The 16,946-nt window shown below is 43.6% G+C and overlaps 1 protein-coding gene across 1 annotated transcript in view; it reads left to right on the top strand.

The window, feature by feature from the left end:
• The first annotated feature begins 14,476 nt into the window (after window positions 1-14,476).
• GRAMD4 (GRAM domain containing 4) overlaps window positions 14,477-16,946 on the top strand; it is a 97,606-nt gene continuing 95,136 nt past the window's right edge. The window contains 1 exon segment of the mRNA XM_006033865.3: window positions 14,477-14,619. The gene's annotated coding sequence lies outside the window, so the exon portion shown is untranslated.

Here is a 16,946-nt window from a genome sequence, read left to right as displayed (position 1 = left end):
GCTAGAAGGGAGGAATAGGCTGCAATCGGACCTAGACAGGTTACAGGGGTGGGTGGATGAGAACAGGATGGGTTTCAACACTGACAAGTGCAAGGTGCTGCACCTGGGGAGGAAGAACCAGCAGCACACCTACAGGCTGGGGAACTTCCTTCTCGTCAGTGCAGAGGCAGAAAAGGATCTTGGAGTCATTATTGATCCCAAAATGAACATGGACTGACAGTGTGGGGAAGTGGTCAGATAGGCCAACCGCACCTTGTCATGCATCTACAGATGCATCTCAAGCAGGTCCAAGGAGGTGATCCTCCCCCTCTATGTGATCCTGGTCAGGCCGCAGTTGGAGAACTGTGTCCAGTTCTGGGCGCCGCACTTCAGGAGGGATGTGGACAACATGGAGAGGGTCCAGAGGAGGGCCACCCTCTCGATCAGGGGGCAGCAGGGCAGGCCCTACGAGGAGAGGCTAAGGGACCTGAACCTGTTCAGCTTCCACAAGAGAAGGCTGAGGTGGGATCTAGTGGCCGTTTACAAAGTAGTCAGGGGGGACCAGCAGGCATTGGGAGAGTCCCTGTTTCCCTGAGCACTACCAGGAGTGACGAGAAATAACGGTTACAAGCTGGCAGAGGGTAGATTTAGGCTAGATATCAGGAAGCGCTACTTCACTGTCAGGGTGGCTAGGATCTGGAGCCAACTTCCAAGAGAAGTGGTGCTGGCTCTTACCCTAGAGGTCTTTAAGAGGAGGCTGGATGAACACCTTGCTGGGGTCGTTTGACCCCAGTACTCTTTCCTGCCATGGCAGGGGTCGGACTTGATGATCTGCTCAGGTCCCTTCCGACCCTACCAACTATGAAACCATGAAAAGATCCAAAATGCATAACTAGCCAGTTTCAGTAACACCCCCCACCCCTGTAGAACTATTTCTTTTTTTCTTTTCTTAAAGGAGACATAAATCATAGGCTCCAAGAGCTTTCTCTTCTGTGTTGTTTCATAATTTTTGGAAAGTAGATGCTGTTTAGGAATGTCAGGCAGCTTGCCAGATTCATTCGTGACTTGCTGAATTTTCTGTAAAGTTGCTGGTCAGTGACTGTTTTCTGTTTATGAAGCCTGTCAACAATGGCAACAGTAAGTTCCCAAAACAATGTCTACAACAAAGACTCCAGTGCTGCATGCAAATATGTTTGAGCACTCCCATGTAGGGTTGGGAAAGAGGGACTGGATACCAATTTTGTGCTACTTTCACCTCCCCCCGCCTTTGTAAGTAAACTTGTTTTTCCTACTAACCTATATAGCTTCTATGGTAATGGAACAGTTTTAGCACTTTTCTCTAAGACTGCATCCTGCCTCCGTAGCTAGGAGTTACCCTTTGTCATTGTACCCTTTTTCTGATCTTAATTTTTACAAGAGAAGAAACATAAAAGGTGCCTGTTGAAATTTTTTCTGTATCTAAACACTTACTGGTGATGTAGATTACCAGGCTAAATCTTCACATTGTGTGCATCCTTCATGCTGTCAGGATAGTGGAAGAAATCTATTATTATTATTATTAGTTTATTTATTTAACTTGTATATGTGGGCATATTCTACACATCTTACAAAAATAAAGAACACTTTGAAATTATAGTAAGTTTAGGCCTCAGCATGGGTGGTCCTAATTTATACTAAAAATCCTGTACCAGTGAGTCCTTCTCAAATTTAATGAATTAAAGGGGGCTGTGTTTTATGGTCTGTGGAATATGAGAAAACACTTAATTTTTTAGATCGACTCAACATTTTAAATGTTGAAAGGATAATGTATTGCATTAACTGTATACTTAGTCTAGTATTAACAGTCTTCCCCCCAGATATACAAGTACTTGCCACTACTGTCATGCAGACAGCCATTTTTTTGCCTTCCTTACTTTGAACTCAGTACAGCTGGTAGGTACAGAGAAACATTTTTATTTTTCTGCATATTGCGTGTTTCCCACAACATCAGTTTCTGGTAATTGCAGTGTGAATTGCATTCAAGGAATATGGTAAAGCCAGTTTCTGCCAGTTACTGATAAAAGTAAAAGTTAAATCTGCACAGGAAACAGAACAGCTTTCTTGCTGTTGGTACTCACTTAGCACAAGGAAAGGTCCGTCCCCCCCACCCCTCCCCCTTCTGCCTTTCATAAGTAAGGTTCATGTTATATTCTGGGGCAAGTTCTACGGAAGAAAGTAAGATCTTTTCATTTGGACTAGTTCGTGAGGTGTCAAACATGGTCCATGGGTCAGATTCAGCACCCGGAAGTGGGGCTTCCTGCTGCAGTTGCTGAAGCCCTGTGTTGCTTGTTTAATCCTCCCTTTACTTACTTCCAGATTTCTGGGTTGGTTTGCTGTTGGTGACTAAAATCAGCAATGAGAAAAAAGGGTGGGGGGAGGTAGGGGACTAAAGGGCCCTGCCAGCAGTTGCAGTGTTAACCTCCTAGGTGCTAGTCACACCAACACAGCAACTCTAGCAGCTGCACTGAGAAGCCCTGCTGCCTGGATCATGAGGTGGGTCATCCAGCCTGCAAAAGCCCACCCCGTACTCCTGGTGGACAAAAATGGCTGACCATCTCATTTCAGTTTTATACTCCTGCACTAGGTCATTCAAAGTTGAGAAACACCTGGGAATTGGGAAAGAGCTACTTTTTCCTTTTACTTTAAATCTCTGCTCAAAAACTAGGTGACAGAGAATGAGAGTTAATTGTAAAAAATGTAAATGTCATGGGGCTAGATCTTCAAAGGTTTTTGGTACTTAGCAGGACAATGGGATTTTAAAGCTAACCTATATAGGTGTCTGCTGGAATTTTCCAAAATACCTTTCCTTTTTCAGGCACTGAAATGTCTTTTTGAATTTTTGCCCATGGTGATCAGAAGACATCCCTAGAGTTAATACTTTTTGTTAACTAAATTAACTCTTGGAAACTTTTTTCCTTATATTCAACATGTTTGAGTTTCCAAATGCATCTTAATACAAATCACAAGCAAAAAATGTAGTAAATGGAAAGTGTGAACATCATTTTTAACATAATAAAGTATACGTTTTAAGAATCCAAATACCTGCATATTTAGCTATGTAACTTTGGATCTACTCTGTGTTTTAGATAGCAGAAAGTCATCAAAGTTGTATAAAGGTTTTATTGTCCACTAGCTACTGAGGGGTGTGCCTTTCTGTAGAAATATAACTTGTATAAATGGAAAATGAAGATTTCAGTAACTGTTAAAATTGTGAGTTAAATCAGCCCTTTCTGGTGAGCTGCTCATGAGTGTTTCTAGTACTGTGTAAATCATGAGTGAGCAGTCTTACGTGAATGAGGTAAAGGAGATCACAGCCAGTTTTAGGTAAAGTGGTACTCTGGGTGCCCTTGTATTTTGGTGCCCCTCTCCTCCCCCAGTCAGTGCTGACTGGGGAGGCAGGCAGGCAGGCAGGGGCGCAGGGTGCAATCCAGTGGGGAGGAGGTAGAGCAGCATGGTGTGCCAGGCAGGTGGGCGGGCAGGCACTGCTGCTGCCATCTGCACTGTCCAGCTCAGCTCCTCCTGAACAGGGGCTGGAGGTGGGGGGTTGGCTGGGCACTGTTCCTCCTGCCTGGGACAGGGTGGGGAAAGACCACTGCTGTGAATGTGGTGTGTGTGTGTGGCACCCCTCTGATCATGGTGCCCTGGGAAGCTGCCTACCCCTAAGGCTGGCTCTGTTAGAAGTTGCCAGTTTCTTCAAGACCTGGTTTAGAGAAGAAACTGCTATCTTAAACTGTGGAGAAAAAGACAAAAAGTTCAGTCTTTTCCTCCCTTCTGCTCCCCCCAACAAAAGGTAATGACTAAAATATTAAACTCAAGACGAGACTTACGACAGCTCCCTTTTCTTTTTGTTGACGCGGTGAGGTGTTAGCTCTGTATGGCTTCACCAGATAAGGCCAGTTGATGGCTGTAGTTATGTTATTCAGAAGCTGTGTTCACATGCCACAAATCTTTGTGCACATTCTGTGCTCCTGTTTGAAAATATACTGAGTTAAGGTGTCCCAGTGTTTGTGTGGGCATATCTGTATGGTATGCTGTTTTGGTCTTCCAGCTGCCATCCCACACTGCTTTGCTTTGTGTCATGCCAGTGCCAATTGGCCTATTCTTAAAGTGGCTCCTTTAACCACGTCACAATATAATTCAACAGCTTAGGGTTTTAATCAGAAGCACAAATCATGAGCTTCTAAATAAGGTAGATGGACAGATGTTCATTTGAAACTCTTCTCCAGTGCTGCTTATGTCTATACAGATCATTTTGTGACTTGCACTGGATATGAAGTCCTCAAACTGGGGAAGGAACTTCAATGTTCAATCTGTGCTTTTGGTACGAAGAATACTGATGTGAAAGTGCATCTTTTATTCCTGGAAGAACTACTTCTCATTCTGCCCTTTCCCTCAAGCACTTATTAGAGTTGCTTTATAAAGCTGTTGCCTTATAGTTTCATAGTTGGTAGGGTTGGAAGGGACCTGAGCAGATCATCAAGTCCGACCCCCTGCCATGGCAGGAAAGAGCACTGGGGTCAAACGACCCCGGCAAGGTATTCATCCAGCCTCCTCTTAAAGACCGCCAGGGTAGGAGCCAGCTCTACTTCTCTTGGAAGTTGGTTCCAGAAGTTGGCCTCTTTTAATGGGGAGAGGGTGAGAGGGGACAGAGGAGCTTCTCCTCGGGCTTTTTGGTGTGCCCTGCAATAGCATGTGTGTTTCTGCTGTTTGCCATTACTTAGCTTCCCCTTTACAGCATTGTGAAATTTTCTGGAGTTTCACCGCTACTCGAGCTGTTCAGAATAGTGGTAATGAAGGCATTTTCATTCTGCATCTAGGTGGTAGCTTTGAATAACAAAGGAAGCATTGGATTCACTTCTATGGTTGTACAGAGCTTCCTAAGACCTAACACTTCAGGTTGTTGTTGTTGTTTTTGTTTGCTTGTTTTCCCTTAAAAAGCTTAAATGTATATTGGGTTTTTGGTTTGTTTTTAAACATTATGGCTAATATTCTGAGTAAGAGGAACCTTATTGCATGCCGTTCTTTTTCCCAGTTGTGCTCAGGAGTGTTACTATACCATATTTGAGTAACACGGCTGTGGGTGCAAACTAAGCCAGTCATTGAAATGGCCTGCTCAAAGGTGCTTTCTTTTATTCCTGCAAGAACTACTACTATTTCCCTTTCCTCTTGCTACATTTTTTTAATGAAGCAGTTCCTTTTTTTTAGGGACCCCTGCTATCAAAATTGGGCTGGCCATTTCAATGCTGTTTTACCAACAAGAGTTTACATTTGTCTACTAAATTTTTAATAGTATTTAAAGCTCTCTAACAATAAAGTAGTATTGGTTTTAGATGTTGCATGCAGTATTGTTATAAAGAGTTTTAAATACCTTGCCCTAAGGCAGTGGTTCTCCTTTTTTTGTACCAGAACCCATTTGTAAATCTTGATGGCTGGTCCTGACCCCTTGTCTGCTGCTCCTAGTCCCCCAGTGTGTGGGGCAGGGCATTGGCGACTGGTGCCTCCTGGCTCTGGGGGGGCACCAGTGGCTGATCACTGATGGGGGGAGGGGTTCCTCAGCAGCCAATCGCTAACCCTGGAAGTGCCACCGGTGCTTTTGGGGGTGGGGGGGAGGGGGGCATTGGCCAGTGCTCCCCACTCCCCGGCCAGCGAGAGTCATTTCGGGGGGGGCTGTGCCCCCCTGTGACCCCCCATGTGTTGCCTATGGGGCAGGGGTAGTATGCATGGGATATGGGGTGGGGGGTCCCAAGTATCCCCTTGCAGGCTGGAACTCTGCCAGTCTGTAAGGGAAAAACCACGGTTTCCCACATTTTTCTCCTTTAAAGGAGAATCCATTTTTCAAGTTTGTTCATGACTCTCTCATATATTCTTGTGGCTCACTTTTGGGTCACAACCCACAAGTTGAGAAATGCTGCCTTAAGGAACTTTCATTTAAACACTTGTATGCAGTTTCAGCAAAATAGATTGGAAGTGATGAGAAGGAAATTAGATTTGAGGATTTTTGGCAGAGGACACAGGCTTGGACAGTCTTGTATATAAGTGACAGTAAATGAGATGACAATGACAGACTTGGAGCAGTAAGTTTTGAAGATTTGAAGAGCTGTAAATGACCAGGGGAGTACTAAGAAAATGGAGATGCAGGTGGAAATCAGTTATGCAGGGCTTTAATGTAAATAAGAAACAACTTTCTTTGGACAAGCATTTATCGGGCCTATTCCTTCTGCATGTCCAGATGCTCTGGTTACGGAGGTATTGGGTATGCACCAGAAAAAATCTGAAAATAGTTGCACAGCATGAAAGAGAGGTCTATATTTACCTTAAAGAGAGCAAAGCCATGGTCTCTATGCTTGTCTTTATGCCTTGCCTTTCAGAAGGAATTAGTTTAAGGTGCCACTCTGAGCTATGTACAACTGATGAGCGTGTGCTCTTGGCTTCCAACTAGAGGTGCACTGATGTATCATAAATATGTTTATAAAAAAACAAAACAAAACTTGGCATTGATGCCTACACAGTAAGATGGGTGGCAAATTGGCTAGATGGTTGCACCCAGAGAGAGGTGGTGGACGGGTCATTTTCGACCTGGAGGGATCTGGGCAATGGAGTCCCCCAGGGTTCAGTCCTGGGACCTGTACTGTTCAACATCTTTATCAGTGATCTGGATGTGGGTGTGGAATGCATGCTGTCCAAATTTGCTGATGACATCAAGTTGTGGGGCGAGGTGGGCACACTGGAGGGGAGGGACAGAATCTAGCTAGATCTAGACAAATTACAGAGGTGGGCGGATGAGAATAGGATGGAATTCAATGCAAACAAGTGCAGGGTACTGTATCTAGGGAGAAGGAACCAGCAACACACCTATAGGCTGGGGAACACCCTTCTTATCAACAGTGAGTTGTGCTCCCCACTGCCAGATGGCAGGGGGTGCGCAGCCAGCATAGGGCTCCTGGGGCAAAGGAAGCAGAGCGGAGAGCCCCGAACCCGTGCTGGGCAGCCCGCATCTGCCCTCACCCTGCTTGGCTCTACTCTGCATAAAAGTGTCCCTGCGCTTAAATGGTGGCAGCAGTGCTTGAATTAAAGCTCATTTGATGAGCTTTAGTTCAAATGCCTACACCACCATTTTTAAGTGCTGGGATGCCGATACATGTGACTCAGGAGGCTACTGGAGTGCACTAAAAAAACAAAGGTTTGTTTAGGTGAGTACTTTAAATGCCTTGCATTTAAAAATAAATCGGTTATCTGATTGGTATTGGCCGATATGGTTGGTTAATAATTTGCTATCAGTATCGGCCAAGAAGATCTTTATTAGTGCACCCCTTCTTCCAACTGTTAATTCATTGATAAATCAGTTTTATCAGTAGTATTATTGGAGACTTGTATGTTTATTATAGTAGTATTCTAAAAAGCATTAATCCTCTCAACATTCATTTTGTGCATAATGTAACTTTCATTTGTATTTTTAGGGTGTTTATATTAGAGGTGCACTGATATATTGGCTGCCTATCAGATTGGCAGCGATAAAAGGGAAATTTACATTCTTGACTACTGGGTTTTTTTGTCTGTTGTAGCCGATAATGTTTTCTGATAATTATGCCTTCTGGCTGGGGCCCTCAGATGCATGGGTTCCCTCTCACCTGCAGGGCCAGGGCCCACAGACACCAGCATTTCCTGCCACGAGCTGGGGTGACCCTGGATATACCCCATCCCTTCACTGGTGAGCAGGGCTTGGCTGGAATGGAGCAGCTGCTGTAGTGTCCCAGACACTGGCACGGTGTAGTGCAGACTGCAGACTGGGCCTGGGGTGGGTGCTGTAAAAGGCACTGAATGCCAAAGATGTGACTGGGGTGGGGAGGGGCGGGTGGAGCTGAGCTGCTCAGCTTGGCCCAGTCTGGCTCAGTGCGACTCAACCCACAGTATAACTCAACCCACAGTTAATACCGGTTATTGGATCAGATTGTATCAGCTGACATGGCTGATTAATAATCGGCTATCAGTGTTAGCCAAGAAAATCTTTTTCAGTGCACCCCTATTTTATACACGTTAATTAAGATTTTTAGAGACTGAACATATGGGTTTTCAATGAGGGATATTTACCTAAAGAACTCCAAACCATTTATTCTTTTCTCTCTCTTTTTTATGTTGTAACCTGATAAGATCAGATAAAGGAGGGACAGTTCTCCTGTCTGTCCCATCTCCAACATTACCTTGCATCCTGGAGGTGGTTTATAATGACCTTCTGCTCCACATCACTCTTGTGGTCTCATGAAGGTCCATGTGACCTGCTCCAAGCACCTTTTCTCTCTTAAAGGGCAACTCTTAAAGGGCATGTATTCTCAAGGAGCAATCAATCTGTGTCCTTCTTTCTTTTCTTTAGAGTCCACTTCTGCATGTTACAGGTGTGTGCAGTACCTACATGTTAAATTAGACATGCCAAATTTGAGATGTGTATCAACAACTTGTAGCATAGTTCGATTTCCTTAGTATTTGCATGCAGGAGTGAATGCTTGCAACTGCCAGTGATGATCTGCATTGTACAGCACTACTGGAGAGGAAATATGAACCCAGTGCAGTGTACGCCCAGCAGCTTTGTATGTCATGCTGTTTACAGAGAGTATATGCAAGTATGTTATGTGAGAAATGTCTTGACACGAATTTACTTGTAGGGTGACTTCGGACACTGGGTTCAAATGAAGATTTGAGTCACTTTGGCTTGACATTTATCATAAAGATTGTCTATATGCCTTCTTTCATAATAGTTGCCAGTAATTTCTTAAAAAAGATGCAAGGTTGTATTTATTTATTTAATGTTTTTTTACAGGAAAATAACTTTCATAGCCCTTCCATTAACATGAATGTCTGAAACAAATTATCTCTTTCTGTGTTAACTTTTCACCACATTGTCTAGGATTAAGCTATAGAACTAGTGAAATATAACTTAACTTCATTCACTGTTTAAGTTCTTGTGGCTCTAATTTGCTGAATAGCTGTATTTGCTACCAACTAGAAACAAAGGCTTTCTGTTTCTCAAGTTCAGACAAGGTATAGCCATTGAGTTTAAATATTTTCTCCCTTCCCCACCCACACACGCCTTTTTCACACTTTGACCCCTTAGAGAAAGATCTTTAGATTAAGATACTTTTGTGTGTGTTTGTAGACCAAACAACATCTGCGCCCCAGAATGAATGCACATCAGAAATCTGTCAAAGACGGGCATACCCAGTTACCTCTGGGGGCACACCTCTCGCAAGAAAACCACTCTCTCTCCAATCTCTCAGTCCTGATCCTCAAAGGAAATTTACAAAACATTTCTCTGAGAGGAGCCTATGATCTCCACTTCATCGATCTCCTGGATACAAAAAATCATGAACTCAGTATAGACATTGGATTTATGATACATTATAACCTGCCTGACCTCTGACTTGCCTGGTACCTCTCCACTTTTTAACTGCTACTTTTATCCCCCTTCTCCCTCGCCACCCAGCCTCTCTCTCACCCACTGACTCCTCAATTTACATCTTCACTGATTGCCTATCTTACATGCATACCAGACCAGCCTCTGGCTTCTTTACTATTTATTCCATCCAGGAAGAGCACACACCAACTGCTGAAACTTCCTCAGCCTGATGAAGGCTTTTTAAACCCAAAAGCTTGCTATAAATTTTTTTTCCAATTATTTAGGTTGGTCTAATAAAAGCTATCATGTTTACCCAAAGAACCTTGTCTGCCTATGTCCTGAGACCAACACGGCTACAACCTACAACCTTGTCCTTGAGCAAGTTGTTAATGACCTGATAGGAACATCAAGGCTGACCAGTGCCTTGGGAAGCCAAAACCATCTTGTTTGTCTGGTTTTCTTCTGAATCTTACAAAGAACCAGCATGCAGGAAACAACTAAGAAAGGAGCTGGATGCTTAAGAGGATCATAGCTAACCAGAGGTTGCTTTTTGTACCAAGTCGCAGATTAGAAACCTTATTAGCAGTAATCTGTTTCTTAAATACTTCTAAACATTGGAGGAAAATCAGACAATTAAAACTGACTTTTTAATTTTTCTTCAAATAAAAACCACTCAGTAAGCACTCTTTTTTTTTTTTTTTAATTAGAGCACGCTGTAGACAATTTCAGTGCACAGCTTCAGGTGTGAACAAATGCTATACACTCATCTGGAGTACAAACTTAAATACACATTGCTCTTAAATGCACAGCACTGTCAGTGCTGTGATACTGACAGCCTTGAAGTGACTAGTTCTATCAATTTCAAGGCTCGTAATAGCAGCCCTTTGACATTAGCTTTCTGGTGCTAATTAAACAGTTAAGCAATAAAACTGCACTACAGACTAGACAGTGGGGCCAGAAAGCTTCTCAACTGCTTATGTGCATAACAGCTGTTAGATTTACACGCAGAACTGATAAATAAGCAAATAACTAATATTTGCTATATTGTAAGCAATAGGCTGTTACTCGCTTAAGTGAATTAGGCGCTTATCAGTCACATAAATGTCAGATGTTTTGTGTTCAGAGCTGAATTCTTGTTAGTAGTCTGGTTAACTTGCACTGGATCAGAGTCTACAGTAAGTTATGTCAAAACTCAAACTTCTGTGGTGACAAGTTTACTAATTGTTAGAGATGCACCAATACATTGGTTCCATATAGAATTGGCACCAATATAAGGAAAATTGACGGTATTGGCAATCAGCTTTTTTTTTGGCTGATGTGGCCAATAAATGCCCTTCCCCCACACCAGACTTAAGAGCCGGACTCTGCTCTCCAAGCTGCCTGGCTGCATATCGGCAATCGGATCAGTATCAGCAGATATGGCTCGTTAAAAATCGGTATCAGCCCAAAAAATCTCAATCGGTGCACCCCTACTAATTTTAACTGTGTTTGGAGTTATGAGGATGTTACACAACTCAAAAACACTTCTTGTTTGGAAAGGTAAAAGAATGAATATGTAGTAGAATCTTGTTTTTAGTTTGCTACATCGCTTATCTAAAGGGACAGTTCCATCCTGTTGAGACTCACTCCCCTGTAGGATCTCTGAAGGGTTTCCTCTTAACTGTTTAGGATACAGAGATTCCAAACATAGCACAGGGAATTGTGCCACTGGGTGGGAATGCTAGTATTGTAGCCCCAAATTCCTGTCCTCATCCTCTCTTCTTTGTTTGTAGGGGACAGTTGTTTGTAGAAGAGATTCTGCAAATGTGCATGCATAGGAGTACTTCTCACATCTTATCCCATGCCTTTATCTGTAACTGTTCTCTCTTAGTTCTTGTGTTGATACCAGGGAACTTAGGTTTTGAATGAGCTTGGTCATATTCCCACAGCACAAACCAACCAGTAGGCAGAGAAACCAGGACTTGTGGCTCTGTTTCAAATGACACTCCTTTTAATCCTTCTGGAATTCTTCCCTTGTTCCGTACAGATCTTGCAGCTCCAAGTGATTTTTGTTATGGGGTATCACAGTAGAGCTACAGTGGAAAAGTTATATAGTTTAAAATGAATTCCTGAATAAAATGTTAAATTGTTTAACAGGAGCAAGAAGAGAATGTCAGAAAGGTGTGAGTGGCTCTCTCTACTGCTTCCTGCTTTTTGTCTTTCATCATGTTAACAGTTACATGGCTGCTTAGTTTTTTGATACTGCAGTGACCAGAATTGGGATCGACCTATCTCATTGACTTCAGCTGAGATCCATGTAGGTGCAGGGTGGCTACTTCATCGTTGTCACTGGAAGATCAGGACATTTGCTGAGAGAGCATTCATGGTAGGATCCTGTTATCTTTCATTGGTCTGAAAGCGTTTGAAATGCTTTTGGCCATTGACTGAACAACCTTGTGGGATTTTCCAAAACCTAAGAATAGCTTCCCCCTCCCCTTTTCTTCATGTACCTAATGGTTGTAGGTGCCCACTGATTCCTTTATTTACTGTCTGAAATTATTGGGGATTTTTGGAGCATTCAGTGCACACTGCAGTGATAACTTCTGCCCCAACTCCTCTTCTTTCCCTGAAAAGATGAAACTAACTTTTTTGGTGTAGAAGAAAAACATATGTGAACGTCCAGGTCAATATGTATGAATTGTCCTGTTGTTAGGAAGTCTTATCAAAATCATGGAAACCTAAACTGAGTACTAGAAACTGAGTTCAAACAACAAAACTAATACTTGGTAACTGAAGTATTGTTCAGTACTGAAATAATGTAGCCACTGTTGTAAAATGTCTTGGTTTTTTTTCTTTCCTTTCTTCATCTTTTTTCATAATATTAAATATATTGTAATTGGATATAAAAACATTGAACTATTCAGGATTTTAATAAGAACCCTGTTAAGGCAGAGCTGGACAGCTTTGATCAGTCATTCTACCTTGTCCAATTATACCTGTAATTTAACATTTTGACAGGTACACTACTTCCCTCTGATTAATGAAAATTGGGAGCTCAGAAGCCAGCACAGGAACCATGGATATTTAGAGAGAAGTGGTTAGCCACGTTAATCTGAAGTCAAGCAGAAGGCAGAGCAAGGCAGGTTGTCTAATCTATGAGCGTACTGAGGTTTTTAGCTAGATGCGACTGTGACGGGCTAGCTGGTAGTGACTTAGCCCAGGGGTTTTGAAGGGGTAAAAGATGATTGGAGGGCTTGGGATTCCCTTTCCTCACCAGTCAGGCCCCAGAGACTCACCCTCCATGTCCCCTGATTGGCCCCTTGGGTCACCTGGAGGGGGATAAAAGGGGTAGTGTGGCTGACTCAGGGAAGACCAGTGAGGGACCACAAGGAAGGAGTTTCAAAGAGCTGGCAAGAGCTGGGCCAGCGGGGCAGGAGCAGTTGCCCCAGAAGCAGCTGAAGGAGTGGGACCTGCAGGCAGCAGTTGGACCCTCAGCAGTGTGGCATGCGGCCGGCAGGAGAGGCTCCCCGCTAGGCTCCTACGAGAGGCTGTGGCCAGCAGGAGAGGTTCCCCAGCTCCAGCAAGGATCTGAGCAGCGACCCAAGAGGTTCCCAGTTCTGCTTCCAGCTCCTCCAGCAAGAGGCCAGGCAGCTTGACGTGAGGCCGGGGCTCCTGGAAGGTCAAGACCCCTAGCAGCGTGGAGCAGCACTAGCACTGGTGACTGTGGTAGAGTTTCTGCATACCGCATGGGAGATCTGAGTTCAAGTCCCAGGTGGGGTGACTTGGGATGAGTGAAGTGACAGGGAGAAATTCTTGTTACAGTGGAAAGGGGTCATTGTGTTTTCCCCCTTTCTCCCCCTCCAGGTACCCAGGCCCTATATTCGTTGTTATTTGACATTTTGTATTTTGTGCCTTTTATATTTCACCAACCGGTATTGTTTTTTCTGCTGTTTGTGTTTTATATTTTGGTTAACCCTATCTTTTGTCAACTGGATGAATATGTCTATAATTGTAAGTGTCTAACCTTTGTTGAATCCTGCCCCCCTCGGTGTTGTAGTGTCCCCTATACCCCCTGGGTTATACTGGTTATGCTCCCAGTACTGTTCTCTCATTAAAAGGTATATGGTTAAGTCCCCATTGGTGATCTGGCTCTGCTCTATAGGGGGAGGAGGGTCCCTACACCTCCCACAGAGCTTGTGCACCTGCTTTGATCCCTTCAGTTGGAGAGGGGGTACATCTTGGAGTACCGCCCAGGTTACACAACTAAAACGTTTTTCTGTGGCTTTTTGTTTGCCTTATCAGAGATGTAATGCAGCCTGTTTAGGCAGATGAGGCGTTGGGGGCTGGTTCTTATTTAAAAACTGCTTTGACCTTTGGACCTTTATTCTAGTTGCAGCATGTATAGCACAAGCACACCCTTGGTTTCTGGATAATGTAGTTTTGGCCAGGTCCCAATTTTAGAGGTAGAAATATAAAAACAGCTCTTTAGTTAGCTAACATATCAACTGGTCCGGTTATGACTAGAATAAAGACTGCCTTTAGCCCTTATCCTTTCTGTTGGGGCTTTTTTCCCCCTTTCTTAAACTGTCCTGGCTTCTGTGTGAATTTAAGAGACTTGAGGGTGAGCTTGGTGTGGTTTCAAAGAAGCAGATCACTTCTTTCACTTGTGTGCTTCCTCAGTGTCTTTTGCAATCTTATTTTACATAACACATTCATGATGTAATTTTATTTTTGTTTCTTTGGTGAGCCAGGAAAATATCTTTCAAATCTGGTGTGATAAAAGCAGAGTGGATACAGGAGTACAAGAGGATTATGGAGCTGTTTTCACATTAGGTTCAAATGGGAAACAACAATAATGCTGACCTTATTAGAGCCAAAAGACGAACCAAAGTAAACCCATGAGATTTATTTCTAGTCCTCCCTCTTTGTACATGCACATGACAGAACTGGTCCTACTGTGTTCATTGTGTTGTGGAAGGAGCATGATAATATGAAGGGAGGTGCTGATGTCTTGTGCTAGGGAAATACAGCTCCGGACATGGCTGTGTCTATTGTTGGTACTTGTTCTTTTTTTGTTGTTGTTCTGAAGGGGGAAGAGGCTCTAAAGGAGGAGGAGAGCTGTATTGTTAAAATGTCCCTGTCTGTAGGGTATCAGGTCCTAAAGCTTTCCAAAAATACCCTAAATTCTGAAATCATGAAGCTGATGAGACAACTCTAGTGGACGTACTGCCAAAGTAAGCATCTGTATCCTTGGTTATAGTCAGAAAACAGTCTTTTTGCCTCTTTGTTTTCATATCAAGGAGCTTTGAGTGATGTATAAAAACAAAGCAAGAAACATTAAGCCATATTATTCAGCTGTGACTACAGAAATACTCAGCTCAATTGCTTCCCCTCAGACACCACCTTTTCCCCTTTTTAGAGTTGTGATGTGGCTAACTTTAATTAGCATTTGTTAGGTATTTTTAAGTACACACTACCAACTGAAAGAGAAACTTATTTTTCCAGTTACACGTCAATCCTGTATCTGTGCACACACTGAAGTGAGCTGCTAGAGCAGCTATTCAAATTCTTTTCTTTTTAAGGAAGCAATAAAAGATAGTGGCCACGTGGAACATGAATGAAATGTCCTAAATCCTGGAAGGAAAATTGCAAGTCCATTATACTAATGATGTCTGCAGCATCAAGCAGCTGTGTTCAATCTGCTTATGATTTGTATATGACTCTGGATCCTAATATCAGGGGCTTGGAATAGGAGTTAAATTTGTTTGGGGGGAAATCTGAGGTCAGAGGTGCCTTTTTCTTTTTTCCCCTTCTGCCTAAATCTTACTGAGAATTATCACTTGTACAAACATGGGCTTTGTACAACTGTTGCAAATTTCTGGCATTGTTCCAACATGGGCAATGCTGGATTCTGTTAATATCCCTGACTGTGGAGAGCCTGTCATGGGGGTTGAGTGGCAGTGCCGAGTTCTGATTCCCTCTGGCAAATAGGGGAAGGCAACAGTGACTTTTTTCCCACTGCTCAGTAGCCCTTTCTAAGGGAGGAAAGGGAGAGCGCTGGGTGGTTAGTAATGTCTCATCCTCTTACTGTACAGGAAGGCATGTGATTAATTTCTACCATTCCATTCCTCTCTCGTACTTGGAGGTACTTAGCAGGTGGGACCTTAGACTAACTGGGTCCGAGAGTCTAAACTTTCATAGATGATAGCAGACTTTGTCAGATGCTAGGTTGATGCCTGCAAAGGTTTATACCTTTTGAACCAGTTAGTTACTAACTGCTCTGCTTTCTTCCTCAGTCTTAGAGATGATTTGTAAAACAAGGATCCGAGAGGCTGCACAAGCTTGCTATGGGTAATAGTATGTGACCATTCAATTTAAAGGCCCTTGTTTATGCTTTATTATTAGGAGGTAGTGATGGTTGCCAGGCTATCTTAATTATGGCAGTTTGTATCTCTGAGTATTTTACTTTGCTGATTTTATATTCCCTTAGCCTAATTTTTAATTGACTATTTCAGGCTGCATCTAAAAACCAATAAAGTCTTACCATGTTGTATGTAATTTGTTTATTATTATTTTGTATAATGCTAAACATAACAAGGATTACATCAGAGGCCAGTAATTTATGACCTCTGATTATCCTGTGCGGGCCGGGAGCGACCCGAGCCCTTTTCCGTGCTGCACGCGGGCTGTGGCCAGCAGCCCGGGCACGCCGGGTCAGAGAGGGAAGGCCATCGAGCTGGAATTAGGCACAAACGCTTAGCGGTAGTTTAAAAGATTGTTTACTTACACCGAGATGGCAGTGGTGCAGGCTGAAAAACTTGCTTGAGTTGCAGTTACAGACAGACAACAAAACAAAACTCGAACCTGCAGGGCACGAGGGTACGTCGCAAGGGGTTTTCGGCGACGGGAAGATGTAAAACACGAGGGTACGTCGCAAGGGTTTTCGGCGACGGGAAGATAAACCTGCAGGAATCGAACCCGGGTAGAAGAGCTCTGAGGCCGGTTGTAAGGACTCACACGAAGTTTGCTAGGCTCCGTGGGTCCGGTTCTTTTGCGCGCGGGAAGGGATACGTCTGGGCTGCGATCGACGACGGGGAGAGGCTAGAGGCTGATCAGACCTCTGTTGCCTGCTTGAAATGCGTTGGGTTCGTAAGGATCCGCGGCGCTTAGAGATCTTCACACAGCGTGAAGTCTCCTCCACCCAGTGTTCGTGGAGTCCTCCAACTTGGGCGGAAACCACTCAAGCCTTTTATACGGCTAGCAAGCCAATCACTAGCCGCCACGTGTGAATAATTTAGAACTGGCCAATAATGGGACTCGAATTAGCATACAAATGGCGGGAACTCTTTGCAACGAGCATCTCTGTGCTGCAACAAAGAAATGCACCCTGCAAAGAAAGCTTCAAATTGGCGGGAAATTCTCCCTTGCACCGGGGTTCTCTTATGCAGCAGAAAACTCCACCGTGCAAAGAAGCTATAATTTAGCGGGAACAATTTAGCAGTGCCGAAGCACACAAAAACAAAAATCACACCCTTTGGGTTGTGACATATCCAAACTCTCA

The sequence above is a fragment of the Alligator sinensis genome, unplaced genomic scaffold (genome assembly GCF_000455745.1).
Source record: "Alligator sinensis unplaced genomic scaffold, ASM45574v1 scaffold1049_1, whole genome shotgun sequence".
NCBI classification, from domain to species: Eukaryota; Metazoa; Chordata; order Crocodylia; family Alligatoridae; genus Alligator; species Alligator sinensis.
This window is presented reverse-complemented; position numbering and strand designations above follow the sequence as displayed.